General features: G+C 37.6%; 2 protein-coding genes across 4 annotated transcripts in view; one reads left to right on the forward strand and one right to left on the reverse strand.

Moving 5' to 3' along the window:
* crybb3 (crystallin, beta B3) overlaps positions 1-24,894 on the reverse strand; it is a 783,391-nt gene that overhangs the window by 610,809 nt on the left and 147,688 nt on the right. The gene's annotated exons all lie outside the window — the stretch shown is intronic.
* Positions 20,880-24,894, forward strand: part of ajm1 (apical junction component 1 homolog) — a 32,844-nt gene continuing 28,829 nt past the window's right edge. For both annotated transcript variants that reach the window (XR_010904441.1, XM_067439631.1), the window contains exon 1: positions 20,880-21,058. The gene's annotated coding sequence lies outside the window, so the exon portion shown is untranslated. The remainder of the gene's footprint in view (positions 21,059-24,894) is intronic.

The following is a 24,894-nucleotide window of genomic DNA, read 5'->3' on the forward strand; positions in this document are numbered from 1 at the left end:
CTGACTGCTCTTGCATTCTTTCAGCCTCTGGAGACTTTTGATTGAAGGCTTTTAGAGAGCCGTATAGCTCTAATTCTTCAGCTCACTGGGCATGATGATGACACATGCAGTGCTCGGAGTCTTAAACTACAAGTCATTCACTTGATCTAGTAGGACTTGCACTTGTAAGAAGTGTGTTTGTGTGTTTTGAACTCTATTCAGTAGCATATATTGACACAACATCTGTATTTAAATTTATTGGTCAACATGGAATGGCATTTCCAATTGATTTACTTTGGGAATCTGATGTATTTGGGTTAATGATATTCTGCAAGAAAAAAAAAATATGTCAGAAGGGAGCAGTGTTGTTTTAGTATCATTTTTATATTTTTAAAGTATGAATTAAAGTTTTAGTAATTAAAATTGTATTATTATTATTATTTTTGTATAGTTCTTTAACTTTTTTCTATTCTATTCCTTTGTCATTAAATTACTGTGTTAATTAATGGCAAGATTTATATGCAACAGTACCTTAATATAAGACCAGACATTTATAAAAGATATGTATTTTATGTCTTGTTGGCTTTAAAGCATTTTTATCACATCTACGCCAGCATGCAGAGGTTAGCCAATCATAAGTTTGTTAAATAGAAGTACAGTCAAAGGGGTATTTTAAAGGGGTTATGAAGTGTATTGTTTTATGATATTTAATGGAGTGCACTTATAATGCTAGTATGATTTTTACATCAAAAATTGTCATAATTTAGAAATAAATGGCTATTTCCTTCCCTGATTTTAGCCTCTGATTTGAATGCTCTGTTTAAAGGGGCGTGTCCGCTGTGAGACTTTAGTGTAAACGCTCAATGATGTGATTGGCTGTCATCTTTGCATATGAAATAGCTTAGAGCGCGTCAACCATTTTTTCCTTTGTTAAAATAGCAAAAGTTGATTCAGACAAGCCCTAAGTACACCTGCGCCTTGTGCTTCAGACCATACACTAGCCCTTTGTCTTAAAGCATATTAAAAACACTAAACTTAAAAACTTTATTTTTTTTTCTCTTTAAAGGGTTTAGCATATAGCATAGGGTTTAGCATATGGCTGTTTAGCATATGGCTTTGTATCAGTAAAAACCCTGGAGTATATTCAAATGATCTCTCTCTCTCTCTCTCTCTCTCTCTCTCTCTCTCTCTCTCTCTCTCTCTCTCTCTCTCTCTCTCTCTCTCTCTCCCTCTCTCTCTCTCTCTCTCTCTCTCTCTCTCTCTCTCTCTCTCTCTGGCCAGAGTCTAAAGGCTACAGCCACCAGAGGGAGCCATTTCCACATGTTTTCAACCCGCGCATGTGGGATGGGAGATCTCACTCACAGCTCAGCTCGGGTAGCTGCAGGCATTCATCTAAACGGAGCTATGTGGAGCAAAGTGAGTGTTTCAACTTCTCAAATCAATTTCTATGAAAGTTAAGCTTCCAAAGGCATGAACTGAAAACACACTGAACTGAAAACGCCCCAGACTGAACACCTGCTGTGAATCTATGCTGCGAGCGCAGACACGTTTACCTAAGCTCTCATCACGAGAGCTCATTCAGCTCATTCGTGATGGTGAATGTAAACTGACACCTGCAGCGTTTGTGCTGTGACTCTCCCTCAGTGGCTAAATCACTTTATATTGAACAGACACGTTCAGTTTTTAATTGTAGTGTTTGTTCACTAAATGAAATGATTTTATGAAAATTAATGCGGTCGCGGTAGGAAAGTGATCAGTGATTCAGTAATCTAGTAGCAGTGGCTTTGGGAGTGGCCTCGTAGGGCAGCGAAGCATTCTGGGAATTCACATTTCTGCTACAATAATGACCCAGTTTAAATACAGATTCATCTTCCCAGCATTGAAGTACACCTTTAAGTAGGTGTAAGAGTGTAGAGCGTGGCCCCTTTAAATATGTAAATGTATGTTAGGCTCCAGACAGGCTATGGAGTTGAGGCAGATGGCTGTGTCACTTCTTTCTCTTTGCTCTGTCATGACTGGTGGAAGAAGCTGGAGCTGCCATAACACGCACCTACCTGACCACACACACACACTCACACACACACACACACACACACACACACACACACATACACTTCTGATGACTCACTGCGACTCCATGAGAACCACACCAGCGTGGCCCATCACTCACTTGTCGCACAATGCTGCACAATGCCAGTCTCCTACGCCCAGTTTAACAAAGAGAATGTGCACTTTTACACAATGTTACAGAACATTTTTTACAGTGTAGAAATCTCCCATAAATGCATTGCAGTGAAACCTTAGTCAAAGTGTAGTTACACATATACAGTAGTACAAAGGCAGTGAAATTGGGGGGAAAAACAGCTAACACTTTACAATAATATTCAACAGTGTTGTAGTACTCGAGACTCGGTCTTGGACTCTTGGATATTTTAATGGTCTTGGTCTTGTCATGGACTCGTGTGCATTTGGACTCTGTATTGACTCGTATTTGAACATATTAGGAATTGGACTCATTCCCGAGTCCACTCAAGTCTCATTCAAAATATTTCATGATTATAACTGTATGCTAATAATTCTTTAAATTGATGTTTGATTGACACGTCCAATGATTGGTGATTTTCTTGTGCACAACTGTGCATGACTTGAAACTAACCTTAGGGCAAAGATTCCCATCAGCTTCTCTCCCACATTGACCCTGCTTTCCAGAATATATATAACAGTAAGTGTATATATACTTAGCATAATAATTTACATTTGTATTATTTTTGTCTTTATTAGCTTTTAATCAACACACAAACCGATTTTTTAATCAACACACAAAGCCAGGTGTAGATTAATAAATGATGTATAAAAAAATAAATAATTTGTTTAATATACATAAATCATTTTCTAATGTTATATTTTAACTCAATTAAATACTTTTTAATATTGGTTCATGAAACTCTGACAGATGTGCAACTCTCAAATTACAGCAGTGTAGAATAGATTGGATCGTTATATTTTTGGGTTTAATCATATTGTTTTCCTTTGTGATTTAATGAATCATACATCAGCGTGTTAAACTGCAGCAAGTGTACAGCTGTTGGTAAGAGATCTGTCATTTTGCTCATCAAAACTCTCACTGACTAATAATGAGTGTAGCGATAAATAGACGTTTGAGACAGTTGTCTGCCAAAATGCAATGCATTTTGCGCTATCTTTCCAAAGTGACTTACAAACATATTTTTGCAAACATATAATAAATTGTGTAAAATGTGTTTCTAGGCAACCTTCCCTATTACTAAGGCAACCACGGCGCTATAGCAAGCATCACTATATCTATTACTATTTTTGTAGTCTTGTGCTCTGGGGTTTGATTAAATCAGATTAAGTATTGAACTTCAGTATGTTATTCATCCAGCACTGTTTTTGCTGTGGATATGAATAATACCTCAGATTGTGAAGCTTATTTTTCACCTAGCAGATAAATAAGCTAGCAAATCTGAAAAACACATGTAATACCCTAGCAACTGCAAGCCAATGCATGGCAACCACCAAACAATAAAGAACCACTCACAATTTATTCAGGGGGAAAAAATACATTTTGTTTTTACATTTTCATTTAAATTGTATTATTTCAGTTTATTTTGTGTTTACTATACACTTTTTTGTAAAAAATAAAAAAATACTATTTTTTCCCCCGCCTTAGAAATTGTTTATTAAATAAATGTGTCATGTTTTAAGGATGTACAGATATTTTGTACTGGAAAACTAGGCATAAATATACTAAACAGTATACATGACATTAATATGCTGTCAGTCTATTTTGGCAAAAGTAACATTAACTTTTTTCTAAAGTATTGTAGAGTTTGATTGATATCCACACCAAAAAGATACGGGATCTTTTTCTTCCCCTTTTCAATGTTGGTATGTTTACTTAATCTATGCACAATTGCATTCTTAATTGGATTTTATTATTTGCATTAGGATTGTTTTCACATCTCAGCGCCCCTGTCAGAAGCCACCAGTTTGTAGGCCCTGCTTTAATGTTTATTCACAGTGAGTAGAGTGATATAGAGCGGCTCATGCAGAACTGACTGAGCTGCTGGGAGGGGCGACGCACAGCCTGTGTCTCTCTGGAAGACTATTTAAAGTCACTTGGCACTCTGACATGATCTCCAGCACCATCTCTCTCTCTCTCACTCTCTCACTCTCTCACTCTGTTCATTTCTATTTCAATTTCTCTGCTTCCAACGCCTGGTTTATCACCCTTAAAACAAAATGTAGACCTTGCAGGGTGAAATAAAAAGGAAATTAAATTCAGGAGAGATTGCTGGATGAATTAAAACTGGCAGTGAACTGTGCTGAATACCCACTGGCAAAAGAAGATTCTGTACTTTGCAGTTTTTTTTTTTTTTTTTTTGTGCAAACGTAATTGTGTGCTAAATGTTTTAACATTTATAAATAAATATGAATATGAATATTATTTGTCAAAAATATCATAAAATAATGATATTATTATATTTATATTACATTATACAATATTTATAGTATTTACAATATATATATATATATATATATATATATATATATATATATATATATATTTCTATTTCTGTAAGACAAAGATATATACAGGTCCTTCTCAAAAAATGAGCATATTGTGATAAAGTTCATTATTTTCCATAATGTAATGATAAAAAATAAACTTTCATATAATTTAGATTCATTGCACTCAACCTGAAAAATTTCAGGTCTTTTATTGTTTTAATACTGATGATTTTGGCATACAGCTCATGAAAACATTCAACCACATGAACCAAAATTCCAAAATCTCAAAAAATTAATATATCATGAAAAGGTTCTCTAAACGAGCTATTAACCTAATCATCTGAATCAACTAATTAACTCTAAACACCTGCAAAAGATTCCTGAGGCTTTTAAAAACTCCCAGCCTGGTTCATTACTCAAAACCGCAATCATGGGTAAGACTGCATCATTGACACCCTCAAGCGAGAGGGTAAGACACAGAAAGAAATTTCTGAACGAATAGGCTGTTCCCAGAGTGCTGTATCAAGGCACCTCAGTGGGAAGTCTGTGGGAAGGAAAAAGTGTGGCAAAAAACACTGCACAACGAGAAGAGGTGACCGGACCCTGAGGAAGATTGTGGAGAAGGACCGATTCCAGACCTTGGGGGACCTGCGGAAGCAGTGGACTGAGTCTGGAGTAGAAACATCCAGAGCCACTGTGCACAGGCGTGTGCAGGAAATGGGCTACAGGTGCCGCATTCCCCAGGTCAAGCCACTTTTGGGCTACAGAGAAGCAGCACTGGACTGTTGCTCAGTGGTCCAAAATACTTTTTTCGGATGAAAGCAAATTTTGCATGTCATTCGGAAATCAAGGTGCCAGAGTCTGGAGGAAGACTGGGGAGAAGGAAATGCCAAAATGTCTGAAGTCCAGTGTCAAGTACCCACAGTCAGTGATGGTCTGGGGTGCCATGTCAGCTGCTGGTGTTTTATCAAGGGCAGGGTCAATGCAGCTCGCTATCAGGAGATTTTGGAGCACTTCATGCTTCCATCTGCTGAAATGCTTTATGGAGATAAAGATTTGGTTTTTCAGCACAACCTGGCACCTGCTCACAGTGCCAAAACCACTGGTAAATGGTTTACTGACCATGGTATTACTGTGCTCAATTGGCCTGCCAACTCTCCTGACCTGAACCCCATAGAGAATCTGTGGGATATTGTGAAGAGAAAGTTGAGAGACGCAAGACCCAACACTCTGGATGAGCTTAAGGCCGCTATCGAAGCATCCTGGGCCTCCAGAACACCTCAGCAGTGCCGCAGGCTGATCGCCTCCATGCCACGCCGCACTGAAGCAGTCATTTCTGCAAAAGGATTCCCCACCAAGTATTGATTGGATAACTGAACATAATTATTTGAAGCTTGACTTTTTTTGTATTAAAAACACTTGTTTTATTGGTCGGATGAAATATGCAAATTTTTTGAGATTTTTGGGTTTCCATGAGCTGTATGCCAAAATCATCAGAATTAAAACAATAAAGACCTGAAAAATGTGTGCAATGAATCTAAAATATATGAACGTTTTTTATAAATTTTTATCATTACATTATGGAAAATAATGAACTTTATCACAATATGCTAATTTTTTGAGAAGGACCTGTATAATCTTTTGCTTTCCATGTTATCTTTAAGTTCAGCTGAAGCCTTCGTCCTCTGTTGTGCCATTGAAAAGAGTCATGTGATCGTGGTTGGTGTCCACCTGAGCTGACACCATTTGCCACCATCGCTTTTTCAATGACGTACGACTCGCATTGATATGGGAATATCCGATCTGTCCGCTTACATGTAAATGCATGCATCTGAATCATATCAGATTTAGATAAGGCCTGAAACCGATCTGAGAATATCGGATCCCGTGTGCTTGTTTCCTGCTTACACATTCGTGGGTCATATCCGAGCTGTGCCACATGGGAGGAAAAAATCGGAATTGGGTCACTTGAACCATGTAATTTAAATACCGCCTTATACTGAATGAGAGACTCAAGCTTCTGTCAATTAACTTCTTTTCCTGCTGCAGAGTGTCTGCATTGCAGTATCCGTCTGTGGCTTTATCAGATCAATGAAGTCCCCACAGGTCAAAACCCATTAAACACATAAGCAATCCCCGGAGACATCTCTAGTAGAAATCTATGAATGCTTGTTTCATGTTGCCTGGATCTCAAGTGTTTGGTCGTCATGACTGTTGCACATGCTGCGCCCTGATCTGTTTCATGCACATTCGGTTGTGTCTTTACACACTATAGAAATTGTAGAGCTGTATTACAAACCCTAATTTAGACACCATTTTAAGGCATTGCAAATACTTTTATGTTTTTTATTTTTGAATATATATTAGGGCCGGGACTCGATTAAAAAAATGAATCTAATTAATTAGAGGCTTTGTAATTAATTAATTAATCGAAATTAATCACATTTTAATTGCATATAAATATTTGACGTGGAACAATTATAAGTAATTTTTCACATGGAATTTTTAGTATACCATTGAATAATGACTGAATACATAAGCTTAATCAACAAAATATTGTTTATTGATTTCAGTCCAGCAGACCAGTGCAATGTTTGCCATTAAGTGTAGCAAAAGCATATTTGTGATATTTGAGGCTCGATGTGCTGCGGTGATACGCTAATTCCTTGTGCTTCCACACAACCATGCTCTTGTTGACGCTTCCATCCTTTCGTTTTTTAAAACAAAATTTCCCATCCACGGGACCAAGCAATGCGTTCTCATCAGCTTCTTCATTCATGTTCACTATCCCTGTGTCCCAATTTGCATACTATCCATCCTAAATAATATTCGAAAATAGAATTAGTATGTCCCAAATCGTAGTATGTTGAAAAGATTATTCCAAAGATTCCCGGATGGTTTACTATTTCCGGTCCGAATTTGAAGTATGGATCGATGGGCACTCCAACGGCTGATTTTGCCCACAACCCATTGCGAGTTGGACGAGGATTCGATTAGAACTACAAACGTGGATAAAAAACGTTAAAAACAACAAACATGATGGATGTGCGAGTCAGACGGTTAAGTAGAGAAGTTGAGATAAAGGGGTTTGAGTGACCAACTATCAATATTTAACCTGACAAAAATATTTTTATTCAGTGTTGTCCACATTATATTTCACCTGCAGCAGCATTGTGAACTTTTTTATTGACACGTTTGGCCATTCACTTTTAAATGCATCATTATATTTAAACTGCAAACACATGAGGAGAGTCTCTGACCCACAAAGACCCACACATGGCAGATCAACGAGCGGCTCCATTTCTCTCCGATACGGTAGGAGATTAAACTGAATGTGGAGGATATTAACTGTGATGAATCTGACGATGAATGAAAGGGCAGTTAAACGGTGACGGGATGCACTAGTTAAGCGACAAAGTCCGTTAAAGATGGCGAAGTAGTCCCGAAGCTTGCATACTTTTCTGCTACACACACAAAAGTACAGTATATATCTTTTCTTCACAAAAAGAGTACATACATTTAGGACGCAGTATAAGTAGGCGAATTGGGACGCAGCATATGGTTTGTTGTTGTCATGACTCGTGAACGCTAGTTGGTGTTCCAGTATAATCGGTCCGTCGAAACTCATTCATTGAAAAACGTTCTGCGGTGCAAAAATAAGTGTAGTTAAAATTGTTATTTATTTTTTGCCGTAATTAATTAACGCGTTAATGTCCCGCAGTTGATTAATCTTAATTAACGCGTTAAAGTCCCGGCCCATATATATATATATATATAAATATCAAAGACAGTGATGTTCAAAAGTTTGAGGGTTTTGAAAGTCTTTTTGGGGGGTCAAATACAGTTAAAACAGTAATATTGTGAAATATCTGTTTTCTAGCTGACTATATAGGTGATCAATCTGAATTTTCAGCATCATTACTCCAGTCTTCAGTGTCACATGATCCTTCAGAAATCATTCTGATATGATGATTTACTGCTGAAGAAACATCTATAATTTTCAATTATGAAATCATTTAATATCATACTGATACTCTTTTTAGGGATTCTTCTCAAGAACAGCATTTATTTGAAATCTAAATCTTTTTTACCATTATAAATGTCTTTACTGCCACTTTTGATCAATTGAATGTGTTCTTGCTGAATAAAACGATTAATTATATTCTTCCCCCAAAGGTTTGAACTGTACTGTAGTTCATTATAGAACATTATATTTTACCGTTGTAAAGTTACTTTAATGCATTGGCTTTCAGTTTATTCAGAGTGGGAATTATGCGTTTTTTTAAAAATCAATGATTTCATTAAATAATCATTCATGGAAAAGTCGTTTTTAAATCAAGAAGCACTGTAGTAATGCAACTGAGTTCAATTTTTTAAAAGAATTATTATTTAAAGATATGCATTTTGAGGTTGCTAGACTTCACAAAATGTGGTAGCTCAGAGATATGATTTTATTTTGCATTCTCTTTCTATTCCTGCATGCCTAAAAACTCCCGTTCATAAGAGTCTTACTGCTCCAAGCTGATTTGAAACTAGTCCTTTGATGTCAGCTTCATACCGGCTCATCAGATACTGACGCCAGTTTGAGGAGGGTTACGCAAGAGGCACTGACTCACAAAGCCAGCGCAACTGCTGCCTGCTGCCTCCTTCTGTTAGTTTCCTAAAACAAGACCAACCCAGCTAACAATCACAAGTTATAATGCACAAAATAAAAACACCATAGAATGAGACTGTACGGTCCTGGTCAGAATTATTGGCACCCTTGGCCATTGCCAGCCTTTCATTGAAGTATAACACTTGATGAAATCTCATTATGAAATACATTTTTATCTAATATACATTGATCACAGTTAATAGTACCCTTTTATTTAGTACTTCTGAGTACTAGCTCTGAGGCTTCTTCTATAATGCATGATGAGTTTGGAGATCAGAGTTCATTCCTCCGTTCAGACTCTCTCCAGATCCTTCACATTCCCAGCTCCATGTTGGTGCTTCTCCTCTTCAGTTTTCTATAGGGTTCAGGTCATGGACATGGATAGCCGTGGCAGAATTGTGGCCCTGTTTAAACCTGGTGTTTAGATGCATTTTGGTCGATCAGATCAAAAGTAGACGAGAGACACATTCCTGTTTACACCTGTTTATTTTTTAATCTGTCTCTCTTGTACCCTTTCAGGAGAGAAGGAGAGAGTCTGAGCATGGGGAAATGTACAGCATCTGTGCACGAGAGCAGCAGCTTTTCCAAGATCGCACCGAACATTGTGCTTGGTATGTTTTTCATCTTCAAACCAAACTTGGGTCTCTAGAGCGCTTCCCGTAATGTTTACGCATTAGGTCAGTAGATGTCAGTAGGTTATTTTTCACAGTAACTTTGCTTTAATTCAAGTCGGGTTTGTCTAAATCCTTGTCTGGTGGTAGGGCTGCAACTGCTTAAACTGATAATCATGATTATTTTGCTCAGGAATTATAATTGTTGTTTTTATTTGAGAAATGTATTTTTACATTTTAATGGAGTTATTGCCCAAAAGCTCAAAATCTTTGCTCCCACTCACAAATCTTCAAAAAAAATTATTCAGAGGCAATAAAAATAAAAAAGTGCTCAGTGCAAAGACAAACGTTTTCGTTTAAATAAGTATACATTCATATAATAAATATATACACACATAAATATACAAATTAAATATTTATACATAAACACAAAATATATTTAATATTTAAAATGTATATCCTCAAAATTATTACATGCAAATTTACTACAAAGATATCTTTTAAGATAAAAATATTTTAATGTACATGTAGAAAAATTAAAACTTATAAAAGTTACATTTAGACAATATAATTATACAATATAATTTACTGTCATTATGACGTTCATGTAAGTGTACATTAAGAAAACATCAACTCATACACTAGGTTTATTTTACCTCAAAACCTTCATTACAATCCTTCCAAATTATGTTCCCAATAACATTTCTAAATCAAACTGCATTTATTTAGGAAGTAAAATTACGTAATATTGCAACACATTCTCACACCCAACTCGTCACATATGGACGCTTGACCAGGACCCCTTGTCGTCAACGAACTGGGCGTACCTTTATCGTCAATTTTCGACGCGCTAGGTGCTCCATTCATTTCAATGAGAAACCTTTGGCGTCATACACAGACGCATTTCATTCTTTGCGTTTGTAAAAGCAGACATGATTTTATTAATATTTAAAGGCTACTTTTATATGTTGGAGCAACTAAGCCAACTCCTACCCTAAACCTACCCACATCTTAACAATATAAAACAAATACCAGGCAAATAAATGTACAGTCACAAGTATTTATTGCAAAATCTGACCAAAACTGTATAAAAGTATTAACTCATGTTTCATTCCAAGTCTTCTGAAGTCATACGATGTCTTCATGTGAAGAACAGTTGATCTTGATCTTTTAATCGCTGAAATGATGATCCCGCTGCCCCGTGAACGAACTCATTCATATCTCATTCAAATAATTCAAAAGACTCCTGAGCATGACGCGATCGGTCACAAGACACAGGAGAGCCAATGACATTTTACAATCACTGCTGACGTAATGACGCGATCGGTCACAAGACACAGGAGAGCCAATGACATTTTACAATCAATGCTGACGTAATGACGCAATTGGTCACAAGACATATGAGAGCCAATGACATTTCACTATGAAATCTGAAGTACGGGCAGCAATATTTGAAATTTGATGTGTTTGTTCATGATCTTCGGCGGATGGAGATGCTGATCGCTTTTGGGGATTTTCTTCACGCAAATCAACCGTTTGGCCTCGGAAAACTTGGATTATTTAACTTTTTTGAATAACTCGTGGATGCAGTCGTATGTTATATCCTGTGTTTTATATAATGTTCACACAAATGGGTAGGTTTAGGGATGGGGTGGGGTTGGGTTACATGTTAAAATGTGTCTAAATAGCGTTAATAAAATAAATGTAAATGAAAAAATGTTAAAATGTGTCTAAATAGCGTAAATAAAATAAATGTAAATGAAATTATGCTTACTGATTTAATTGAGAAGCACACTCCAACATGTCATAATGACAAAATTATAAACCAATAAATAATTTCAATAAAAAAATTAATTTGACGGCAAAGGTTTCTCATTGAAATGAATGGAGCACCCACCGCGTCGAAAATTGACGATAAAGGTACGCCCAGTTCGCTGAAAAGTGACGACAAGGGGTCCTGGTCAAGCGTCCATATGTAACGAGTTGGGTGTGAGAATGTGTTGCAACATATTTTGTCTTGTTTTCTGGAGAACAAAAATGGTTCCCCTTTGAATTAAGTATACAGCTCTGATTTCTCAATGTTAAGAGGTCTCTTAAATTTTTCCAGACCTGTATTTTTATGACCCCACTGCTAGATATTTGTTCTTGTTTTAAGCATTTTTCAGAAAACAAGACTTAATATCATTTTGCTAAGTAATTGTATTTGGACATTGGTGTTTAAATATTTGTACTGGAAAACAAAAGTATTAAATATTAAATAAGAAAATGTGATCACAATTAAAATATGATTCATCATGCAGCCCTAACTGGTAGTGTACATGAATCTACCGTTAAGTTATTAATCCGATGTTTGCATGCATATGAGGCACTTAAAACAGAATGCAATGCATCCCATCATCATTTTGGCAATGTGCAAGTGTTTACTAAGTACTGTAGTAATGCAAAGATGTTGTGCCATCCTGCATCAGTATCATGAGATTTGTTGTATGAGTTCCTAATAAGCCTGGCTTGTACAGTTACTTATGGACATCCGAATCATTCATGGGCTCATGTGCTGAGAAAGCACTTCATTAATAGCCAGACATTCCCATGGCACAGGTCCTGAACGCTGAACCGGGCAGCAGGCAGATCTAAAGAACAGGATCTTTGAATAATACATGAGCAGCATTCACGCCTGGCGTCAAGGAAGCTTGTCACTTCATGAGAAAGGAAACCCTTTAAAGAGAGTGCAATGTGAAGAGCTATATCTGGACATTCACGGTTAGGGTTTTTGACCTGAATTTATAAGATGCACAATAATGAAGCTCTCAAAAATGTCACTGACACGCAGGGAAGATCAATGTTAAATCAGCTTATATCATTTCTAATAGTTAGGATGGCAAGATAAATCTTTTTAACTTTCATCTAGGAAGAGAAAACACTATTGAAATGTTTTGTTTATAACACTAATCACTGTAATGTATTTTGGCAGAAATCCAAGTCATTTGGTAAAATAGTATTAATAAAACATTTGGCCCAGTGCTTTGTTCATGTTTTCAACTGTTAATTTATTAAGTGTTAAGGTTCATTTACAAAATTTTAATTTATCCTATGTCATGTTATTGTATGCATATTGTTGTTTATACATCGATTAGGCATGGCATGGCCACCTTCCTAATATTGTGTTAGTCCAACGTTTGCTGCCAAATCAGCCCTGACCCCTCGAGGCATGGACTCCACTAGAACCTTGAAGGTGTGCTGTGGTGTTTGGTACCAATATGTTAGCAGCAGATCCATTAAGTCCTGTAAGTTGTGAGGTGGGGCCTCCATGGATCAGACTTGTTTGTTCAGCACATCCCACAGATGCTCGATTGGATTGAGATCTGGGGAATTTGGAGGCCTAGTCAACACCTTAAACTCGTTGTTGTGCTCCTCAAACCATTCCTAAACCATTTGTGCTTTGTGTCTGGAGCATTATCCTGCTGAAAGAGCCACAACCACCAGGGAATACCGTTTCAATGAAAGGCTGAACATGGTCTGCAACAATGCTTAGCTAGGTGGTAGGTGTCAAAGTAACATCCACATGGGTGGAGGACCCAAGGTTTCCCAGCAGAACATTGCCAAAAGCATCACACTGCCTCCGCCGGATTACCTTCTTCCCATAGTGCATCCTGGGGCCATGTGTTCCCCAGGTAAGCTGCGCACACACACCCGGCCATCCACATGATGTAAAAGAAAACGTGATTCCTCAGACCAGGCCACCTTCTTCCATTGCTCTGTGGTTCAGTTCTGATGCTCACGTGCCACTGTTGGTGCTTTCGGCGGGGTCAGGGGTCAGCATGGGCACCCTGACTGGTCTGCGGTTATGCTGCCCCATACACAACAAACTGAGATGCACCGTGTATTCTGACACCTTTCTATCAGAACCAGCATTAACTTCTTGAGCAATTTGAGCTCCAGTAGCTCGTCTGTTTGTTCAGATCACACGGGCCAGCCTTCCCTCCCCACGTGCATCAATGAGCCTTGGCCGCCCATGACCCTGTGGCCGGTTCTCCACTGTTCCTTCCTTGGAGCACTTTTGATAGATACTGACCACTGCAGACCGGGAACAGCCCACAAGAGCTGCAGTTTTGGAGATGCTCTGACCCAGTCCTCTAGCCATCACAATTTGGCCCTTGTCAAACTCACCCAAATCCTTACACTTGCCCATTTTTCCTGCTTCTAACACATCAACTTTGAGGACAAAATATACACTTGTACCCTTACTTACTAAACTTACTAACAGGTGCCGTGATGAAGAGATAATCAGTTTCATTCACTTCACAAGGTCATAATGTTATGCCTAATATATAATATGGCGCGACATGTAATAATGCTGTAATATTTGCTGAGAAAAACTGACATTACTGACATTAAATTAGTTTGCCAAGTACAAAAAAGACTTAGAAAACTTAGTCTTTAGAAGTTTTAGTAGATTTCCATATCATCGAGTGCAAGTCCAGTGCAACACAATTGAGTTTAACAATTCGTTTTGCAGACAGAATTTTTTTTTAAATGTTATTGTTGGTATATGTGTATACATATGCATCATGTTTTGTTTTCTTTATTTGAATGATAAACAGTTTTGTTGCTGTGTTGCCACTTGATGACTGGGCCCAGAAAGCAAAACCAGCAGAGCACCAAAGTTAAGAAACCAAAGCTGAAGTTGCTCATGCAGAACATGTCGACGTGAGCGTCTGTCCGGAGTCATGTGCGTGTTTGTGCTGACTTCATATGAAGAGGGAACAGTGTCTTGTTGAAGCTCCTCTGTCGGTGTCCTGTGATAGGCCAGCAGGTGTTTGTGTGCTGTTCAGCACATTTTCCCTTCCCGGAGTCAAATCAATACGGAGAGCTGGAACCTCCTGCAGCCCTGGAAACTCAGCACGCTCCAGGCTGCCCGGGGAATTTAATATCCTTATGTGAGCTGTATGTTGTTAGACGGGTCTTTAGTATCAAGGTCAAGGCTGTCATGACATGGAGCATGAGTTTTCTTTACAGGATGCGATTTAGACACAGTATTTTAAGGCAGCACAATTTTTCGGTCAGTGTACCACCATGCACATAATGAAAGTTATGTATTTTCCAGTAAAACGTACCCTCAATAACCTTTGTTTTATTTACAACGTTGAGGTGCAGCAAAGCAGCTCGCTAGGTTTTGGAAACTAGCCATAATGAGGATTTACAGTGAATAAAATGATTCTTCTTGAAGCCATCAGTCACAGAGGCCTGGATGAATACATCATAATTACAGCGTTTCTTCTAATGCATGCAAGTTGTTGTGTTTTTAATCGCTTTTTACGGCAGGCACCGTGTTATCAGCACACAATGATGGCTCATTTGCATTCTTGTTCTCTTTACAACAGTTTAAGGTCGTTTGTAGTGAAATGACAAGCTGTCTTGAATAATTACTGTAGGACGAGGAGGAAGCATCATTTATAAGCTGGTTTCACAGCTGTGTGTTTGATTACATGTGTTTTTCAGGTGCTTTATTAATCTTATTAACCCACTTTGGTCAGTGTTCGACAGAGTGATTGTCCCCATGGAGGTCCTTCAGAAGAATTTGAGTATCGATCTGCTCCCCATCAAGCCCCTTAACAGCTCACATCCCTGTAATTGCAATGGATACAAGTGTATTCAAAGCATGCATTCTTGTGAATCTCTGAATAACAGTAGTAGATGATATAATGCATTTGTAAAGCAGAATGAGCAAATGTTAAGAAATCTGGTGACAACAGTAAAAGCAACAGCAACAAAAGCAGCAGTAAACAGACACCATTTGTGATATTCGTTTAACTGTACATATATTACATAAATATTGCAAATATTGAATGGTGTGGAGTGCATTGCAATCTGTTTTTCCTGGGACGTTTGCCTTTACATGAACATGAACTTTGATGCCATCCTATTCTTAATCTGTAGGGTTTAATATGGAGCCAGCCCACCCTTTGCAGCTATAACATCTTCAACTCTTCTGGGAAGGCTTTCCTCAAGGTTTAGGAGTGTGTTTATGGGAATTGTTGACCATTCTAGAAGTGCATTTGTGAGGTCAGGCACTGATGTTGGATGAGAAGGCCTGGCTCTCAGTCTCTGTTCTAATTCATCCCAAAGGTGATCTATCGGGTTGAGGTCAGGACTGTAAAGGCCAGTCAAGTTCCTCCAGGGTTTCCGCAGGGTCATAAAAAGTAATAAATTTAACAATAAGAATTTAAAGGTGGGGTAGGTAGGAATGATCTAAAACACTTTTGTCCAAATTAGTTTAAACTTTCTTTATATGTCAATACATAATTAAAATGTAAGTACTCTGAAAAAGAGAGTATAAAAATCAAGTAACTCTAGACTGTTTAATCTGTAATAAACACCGCTCATTATTTTCGTTCGGGATGAAACTAATGATTGGCTTGGGCGATTGTCACTCTCTCTCGCTACCATGACAACCACCGCTTTCGCTACAGGTTCTGCCCACACATGCGCGCACCCCTAGGAAGTGCAAAAGCATTCAAAATTCAAGGTGCCGGGTTTGAAGGCAAACAATGCAACAACAAAAAAGGAAGACAGTAGGCCTACATGTAAAGGCAATGCACAAGAAGTCTTTGGATAAACAAAGAAATCAAACGTGAGTAAATATGGGCGTGGACTGAGGGACCTAAAGAGGCTGAAAAATGACTCATTGCTGGCTGTATTTCTGCTGGACAGGTAATCTTTCATTTTGATTATACATTTTTTCGGTTTATGTTTTCATGAAGCATGTATCACTAGCACATGTAACTGCCTAATATAGCATAACACTTAGCATAAAGTTACAATATTATACACTTAGCCATTAGTAGAGATGATACTCAATATGCTTAGCTCAGGTTGATCGCTGTTGTGTTGAATTGCGCAAAATTTAACTTTAGATAACACAATGCATGTGTAAAAGCTAGTACACCGCATCCAGGAACTTTTTTTTAGAACTAAGTTAGCTTTAGCTACTACTAATCAACACTGCTTTCATCAACTCTTACATGCAAAACACAGTATATATTATGAATTTTACATGAAATTCATCTTCATCACAGTATAACTAATGTTATTTGGGGGGGGGGGGGGATGTATCAGTGCTACCCGTTTTAGCATTGCCTTATAAATATAACTAGCTCGTTACCGAATTAAACAAAAATACATTTTAAACTTTACCAGTATCGGTATTCTAGCTTGATGGTGGGTACTAAAAGACATCTTATTTGTTTATATTTAAACTGATAAAGTTAGATTGTTTATTACATGTGATTCTGACATGATGTCACTCCATGCACACTGCTCGTGCTTCCAGCTTCCAGCTGAGCGGCTGGTGAGAGGTCTACAGACACTCAATTTTTATACTTTCTTTTTTAGAGTCTTTACATTTTAATTATGTATATTGTTAGGGGTTAACAGCTTATGACCCAGGACCAGTAGTGAAGAAATGAAGACAGAGTCATTGCAATTAATTAAAAGAAAAATTTACTTAAGAATAATTTGCAGTTTCAAAAGCAGAAGCTTCAAGTCTCACAAGGAGTTTGTAGGCCGCGCTCCCTCTCTCACCGTGTCGTTGCCTCGCCCTATCGTACATACAGTTGTCCCAACAGTTATACTGTTTTCAAGGTCTTATCCACGTCATTACTGCAATGTGGATGCTTCTGATTGGCTCAGAGACAATGCAGTCATGGTAAATTTCCACTCGATTCAGTTAATCTGATGCACGTTTCCACTGATGTGTCACTTGTTGATGCTTTCACCCCAGAATTAGGCCCATAGTGACCTTCCAAATCTGGAGCAGGCGCCAACTTGCCCAGAACAACAAGTCCACCCATCGCTTAGGGTGCCCATTGTACACCATTCTCAACACTGATCTGTAACACAGAATATTGTGCACATACACAGATACACAGTCTCTCCAAGGTTGGAGATGATTAAGCTCCAGTTCTAACCAAAACATACTGATAACATGTGCTTTCTTTCAGTGAGAGGTACACACTAGTACAGGCAATATTCATCTTGAGTCTTTAGTGTTTCAGTAAAAGTAAATATAAAAGGAATAAAATATAATAAATTAAATGAAAGACAAATCCATATTTCATCTCTGGAAGCCGGGCTAAGTGAGCAAACGCTGTTACTGCACTCCTGACATGTTAGGGGTGTGTGATACCTCAAAAACCCAAACACATGACCTTGTTGCCAGTGTTTATTGACACATCACACATCTCTAGGCCAGACCTTCAGTCACTCCTCAGAGACCAAATACACACTTTAGAAAACAAGAAACTAAATGCAAAATCATAACTGGACAGAATCATTATAATAATATAGGATACATATTGATTAAAGTTTTGATTATGAAGTTAATTAGGATATAAATATATACAGGTATATTGAAGCGGCAGTGGATTTCAGAATCCCCTCTTCAATATTGATATAAAAAGAACATTTAAACAAATTTGAAAAAAAAAAAGTTTTTTAACCAATTCTACCTTTAAGGCCATAAAAACATAAAAACAAATGCATGGTCTAAAAAGTATTAAATTCGCTGAAGCATTACATTCTAGGTCTTTAATAATGTTAAACAGGTCTTAATTTACCTCATTAAAATGCTTCCGCCTCCTGCAGCGTGCGTGTTTATTCCGTGGTGTTGTAGTTCTTTCTTTCGCTAGTCCAACTATTGTTTGCTGTATTACAACTTCAAATTAGACCAGTATGCATCTTGTATTGCAGCCAATCAGCTTTCGTGTTATTGGCACGAGCCTCTTTCAGATTGTACCCCACAGACGCATAAAATGGATTTTATTCTTCAGCTGACGATTCTTCCAGTTCCGCGATCGTGAAAGCGAAGGCAAATCTTTCTCACAATCTTGCATAATGACCAAATAAAAGTATAATATACCCGATTGCACTAAAAAGAGTTAATAACAGTGATGTAAACTCTTTAGCGTACTCTTGAACGATCAAATATACACATTATGCATATGTCATTGTCTATATCCTGACTCGAGTAAAAAAGTTTGGGACGTGTCATTTAGTTGGATCTGCGAATTAGTAAGTTCTCAAAGTGAAAGCAAACTAATATAGCATAACCACAACACAAACGGGAAAAACTGCACACGCTTAAAGCACTGTTTGTAGATATGTAACGTTATCTTTGTTGTATTAATTTGACCTTTTCTGACAGTAGTCTATTGTCATTTGTTTATAAGTATATATTTTATTACTGACCAGTTTACTTGATTACTTAATTACTAGAAAACGTTTTACTTATATTAAACAATTGCTTAATTACTGTGGTTTACTTTAGTCATATTTCCCACCCCAAGCGATCCTGTTATTAAAGATAGATAGCACATAACTGGACCAGCCTTTTTTTTTTGTAATACCAAACAAGATTCATGCATTTTGTTTGTTGTATTGCCATGTGTGACTATTGTTATGGTTAAAGTGAAAAAAAAAATTGCATATATATATATATATATATATATATATATATATATATATATATATATATATATATATATATATATATGCTAATCCTGGTGGGATTGAAAGTACTTTAGTGATTCTGTTTTTTTATTTTTTATTGCGCGATATAGGTCTTACATTTAATTCATAATGGTCTTAAAAAGGTCATAAAACATATTAAATTTGACTTGGTGAAACCTGCAGATACACCAGACTCGCTCATCAATGTCTTCATCGACCGACGGGTCATGTTGGAATAGAAAAGGGGCCATCCCCACACTGTTACCACAAATTTGGGAGCATGGAATTGTCCAAAATGTCTTGGCATGCTGAAGCATTAAAGGGTTAGTTCACCCAAAAATGAAATGTATGTCATTAACTCCTCCTCACCCTAATGTCGTTCCACACCCGTAAGACCTCCCTTCATCTTCAGAACACAGTTTAAGATATTTTATATTTAGTCTGAGAGCGTATCTAAGTGTATGCACACTATACTGTCCATGTCCAGAAAGGGAATAAGAACATCATCACAGTAGTCCATATGAGACATCAGTGGGTTAATTAGAATCTCTTGAAGCATCGAAAATACATTTTGGTCCAAAAATAACGAAAACTACGATTTTATTCAGCATTGTCTTTTCTTCCGGATTTTTTTCAATCCTCACATAAAGATTCTAACGGTCATGAATCAGTGTATTGTTTCATGATTTGGATCGTGTGTCAAACTGACAAACTGCTGAAATCACGTGACACTGGCGATCCGAATTTTGTATCTGATTAATAGTTCACAAAAAATGCAAATTCTTTTATCTCTCTCTCAAGTTGTTCCAAACATGTATGAATTTCTTTACTCTGCTTCACTCTAAAAAATGCTGGGTTAAAAACAACCCAAGTTAGGTTGAAAATGGACAAACCCAGAAATTGGGTTGTTTGAATGGGTCCATTTACAAGGGTTCAAACAACCCAATTTCTGGGTTTGTCCATTTTCAACCCAACTTGGGTTGTTTTTAACCCAGCATTTTTTAGAGTGAGATCACAAAAGAAGACATTTTGACGAATATGAGTAACCAAACAGTTGATGGACCCCATTGATTTCCACAGTATGGAGGAAAAAAAATACTATGGAAGTCAATGGGGCCCAGCAACAGGTTTGGAACAACTTTTATAGACATAATTTTAATTTTGGGGTGAACTGTCCGTAATGTGTTCACAAGGTTCATTAAGTCATCATTGGTAGGCTAATGGTTTGCATCTTTAGATGTTTGTCTAACCAATAATACTAATAATAAAATGTATTATTTGCCAGTTTTGTCTATGTTCTTGAGCTATTTAGATGATACTCTAAAGTATTTCAAAGAATATAGCTGCAATAGCCTACTGTACTAGTACTAATATAAAGTATCATGGTAACAACGTAGTATTGTCATTTGGTATCCTCGCTGTACCATGGCCCACCTACAGTACTGTTTTGTAAAGGCAAACAGAATATGCAGCGTTTCAGAGGTTTAATACTACGTTCTATATTATAGCCTAAGGCGTCGCCCCGCCCATTTAAACGCTGACTGGCCGCGTGCGCCCCGCCCCTTTGAACGCATATTATACGCATTGGACGCCGGTGCTGAGGAGACGCGCGCGGATAGTAACGCCACAGATGCGCTCAGATGAGGCGTGAGAACGACACGATTCGCCGATACTACAGCCGCTTTCAGGCTAAAATGCGACTCTCAGCACATTATAAAGCATAAGCGCTTTATACATGATGGATATTTATGCTGCTGGCGGATGGATTAACACGGTAAGAGCATCGCGTGATCTCTGTGTGCAGTGCGCGTGACAGATGAGCGCAGCTCTTCTGACATTGACATTGAAAAGACGCGCATTGATATTTGACAGATGACTTTATCGAATTGCATGCGATCGGATGTATGAAATGATGATCTGTTGGTATGGAGATGGTGTAGTAGGGAAGCAGAGTTGCGCATGATGCTGTAGGTGATTAATGCCCTGCTCGTGTGCGTGAGGGATAACCTGAAACCTCCGGCTTTATGCATTGCATTCGAATGATTTAGTGGGAGTCTGCAATGCGAGTTCAAACAGCCGCTTATTCACGTTGACTATCTTGTGCATGCAACTTATTTATTGCATGCAACAGACATTTCCCTAGTGTTCATTCGCCATATGTGGTGATGTCATTTATTATTATTAATAGCGTTATGTAATGCAGTCGTCGATGCATGGCCAGGGCTGGGGAGCCTACTAGTGAAAGTGAACTAACCTCTAATGATGCCTGATGAAATGGTCTACTTGTGTCACGTGATGTGGGATGCTCTGGGGCTATACGTCATCGTGCGATGGTGCCTAGAGACTCTAATGTTGCTGGAGCTGGAGCTGCAGTATGCATGAGCAGGAACCCCTTTTTATACATGAAATTTGGCAATTCTTCGCCTCATCTCATTCCAAAATTTTGTCGATATAAATTTCACTGTAATTTAAATACAGAAGTATTCAAGAACCTTCAAACATCTCTTTTCCATAAAAGCACAGTTCTAATAGTGATCATGGCTGTTGAAGTGCAAGTGATGGTATCTCTTAACGAGTAAGTACACAAGTAAAATAAGTACACTTGCATAATTAAAAAAAAAAGAGATTATTATGGCCATTAAATAACATACATAAGTGTGAACCAAATGTAATGATTTTGGACACTTAAAGGCACAATATGTAACATTTCTAGATTAAAATATCCAAAAACCACTATATCATATTATATGATGTTGACAATGTTTTGTGTTATTATCCCAAATCGTGTCCGTGAGTTGCCCATCAATGACATCATAACCGTGTAGATTTACATTTTTATTTTGTAGAAACCATGGAAACACCAAAGACGCTTTAATATATTATCTGTTTAATAAGAAAGGCACGCAACTGTTTGGATCATTCATCAACAGAAAACTGATCATTGTTATACAGCGCAACAAAACATTTTTAGACCACCCTTAGACCTGATTGTAATTGTATTGTAATTATTGTTTAAATCTTGTATTCTTGATTTAGCACCATGTTTTACCATGTTTTTCTCATATGATCTAGCTTACTGCAGTGCAACAAGTGTCTCAGTAGTCACCAAGCCAACACACAGAGTTGTTTTAAACATTTTTAAAATGTACTTTAAAGTAAAACGTTTAATGTGACATTATTACAGTGCACTTTTAAAAAACATGAATGTGCATTCAAGTACACTTAACTGGCTCTTTATTTCATTGATATTATATTATCTGCAAGTACATATAAAAATACTTATAATTTGAAGTATATACTCTAATTTGAAGTACACTACAAATGCACATTCAATACAATTACAATCAGAAGCGTGGTCTAAAACGTTTTTTTAGTAAGTGTAAATCTTAGTCTACAGAAAGAGATTTGATTTTTAACCAAACTAAACTGAACTGCATTAATATGTCTGCCTAAAAATTCTTTGTATTCACTGCATTGTCTATTCAGGGTGAAATCATTCTAGATCATATTTATCTGTCTTATGATAGCTATAACTTTGTCAGGTGCTATTTTCGACATCTTTGTGTGATAACAACAACTTCTTTAAAAAAAAAAAGAAGAAATGTCATTCATGATTACATTCAGATACAAATAAAACTTCAGTGTTAGTGATACCAAACAGCATTGTTTCTCAGATACATGCTAACAAAAGTGCAAGATCAAAATTATAGGGGTTATGAACTGCAATGTTGTATTGTTTTATGTTTTATGTGGTGTGCTTATAATGCTAGTATGATTTTTACATCGAAAATTATCATAAATTAGAAATAAAAGGCATGTTTCCTCCCCAGATTTTAGCCTCTGATTTGAATGCTCTGTTTGAAGGGCGTGTCTGCTGTGAGACTTCAGTGTAAATGTCCACTGCTGTGATTGGCTGCTGTAAGACATGTGTTAACATCTACTGCTGTGGTTGGCTGAGATCTTTGCATATGAAATATCTAGTATTACATGTGAAACTCGTTTGAACACTTTTAACATGTTTTTACTATTACAGTGTAAATAAGAGATTTGTTGATTATTACAGGAGTTTTGTCCAGACTAGGGACTTTGAGGTGGTACTCTGTGTGTTTCGACTGCATGAACTGGGGTCTAAAGCCGCGTTTCCACCACAGGAACTTTACCCAGGAACCAGGAACTTTGGGTGGTACTTGGTGTGTTTAGACCGCAGGAACTGGGGTCTAAATGAAGTTCCGGGTAAATATTTCCCCCTCCAAACGGCCCTGCTCGCGGGGTAGTACTTTTTCAAAGTTCAGGAACTTTCGAGGGCGGGACTTGGGTGCTGAACATGCTGATTGGCTTAGCTCACGCAGCCTTTTATTTCAACAGGCATTTTTAAAAGTCTTTTGCGAGGTTCGGTCTACGTTCAGTAAATATCAGTCTTGCTCTCTGTCTGATGGTGCGCGTTCATCTCAGCCATCTCACGTGCAATGTCCGTAATAGCTGATAATAATATACATTGTCATTTTAAATCTAGCTTTACAAGCTTTCTGAATATGCTGCTGAATCTGCATATTAGTGCTCTTGTCTGTCGTTGTTAATTACCTCTTAGTAAACCTATACATAACCAGCAAAAGCAGCACAGCTTGAATCTCTTCCATACTCGTTATTAATTATTTTTCACCATGTAAACGACCTGACCCATTACTTTTATGTGTGTGTCCTTACATGACGTGACGGCGCGCGCCGCGCTCATGTTGACAAGAGAGGAAAGCGCATTTTTCTGAGGGGTAAACTTTTTATTTTGTAAGTTATGAAGATAATGTTGGAGTAATGACACAGCGTATATTGCCCCAGGCAGTTTTTACTTTAACTGCGCCTGACAGAAGAATTTTTTTTTTTCTGAGATGATTATTACACTTTTCAACAAATAAATAGCTTATATAATGCCATTAAGAGTTGCTATGGCCTCAGTTAACCCACTCCAGCTGCTGGAGAAAACAGCGTTGACATTTTTGATGCGGCAGACAAACTGCATGTGACAAAATGATTGTGATTGAAAGTCATCACATTAAACACCAGATCGGTTTAGATAACGTCTGAGTCGCGTGCAGTCCTACATCACCGGACTAATTTGCCTATTCTTCTCGGAACTTTATCGCGGTGGAAACGCAAACAGTTGCAGGTCTGGGGGGGAGAAAAGTTCCTGTAAAAAAGTTCCTGGTACAAACTGTTCCGGGTCATTTTGGTGGAAACGGGGCTTAAATAAAGTCCGGGGTAAAAATGTTCCCATCAAAACATCCCTGCTCGCAAGGTAGTCATTTTTTAAAGTTTAGGAACTTTCGGGGGTGGGACTTGGGCGCTGAACATGTTCATTAGTTGAGCTCACGCAGCATTTTATTTCAACCTAAAAGTCTTTTGTGGTACGTGCAGTAAGATTTGTTTGCTATTCAAACCAACAATGACGTTGAAAAAATACAATCAATGGACCAACGACGAGATTGAGGCTTTATTACGTTTATTTGCAGATGAAAAAATCCAGTGGGCCCTGGAAAGTCGCCCGCAGTCCTACATTACCGGAATAATCTTTGTGGTACTTTAGACTTCACATTATTTTAGATCGCGGTAGAAACG

The sequence above is a fragment of the Pseudorasbora parva genome, chromosome 3, assembly GCF_024679245.1.
Source record: "Pseudorasbora parva isolate DD20220531a chromosome 3, ASM2467924v1, whole genome shotgun sequence".
NCBI lineage: Eukaryota > Metazoa > Chordata > Actinopteri > Cypriniformes > Gobionidae > Pseudorasbora > Pseudorasbora parva.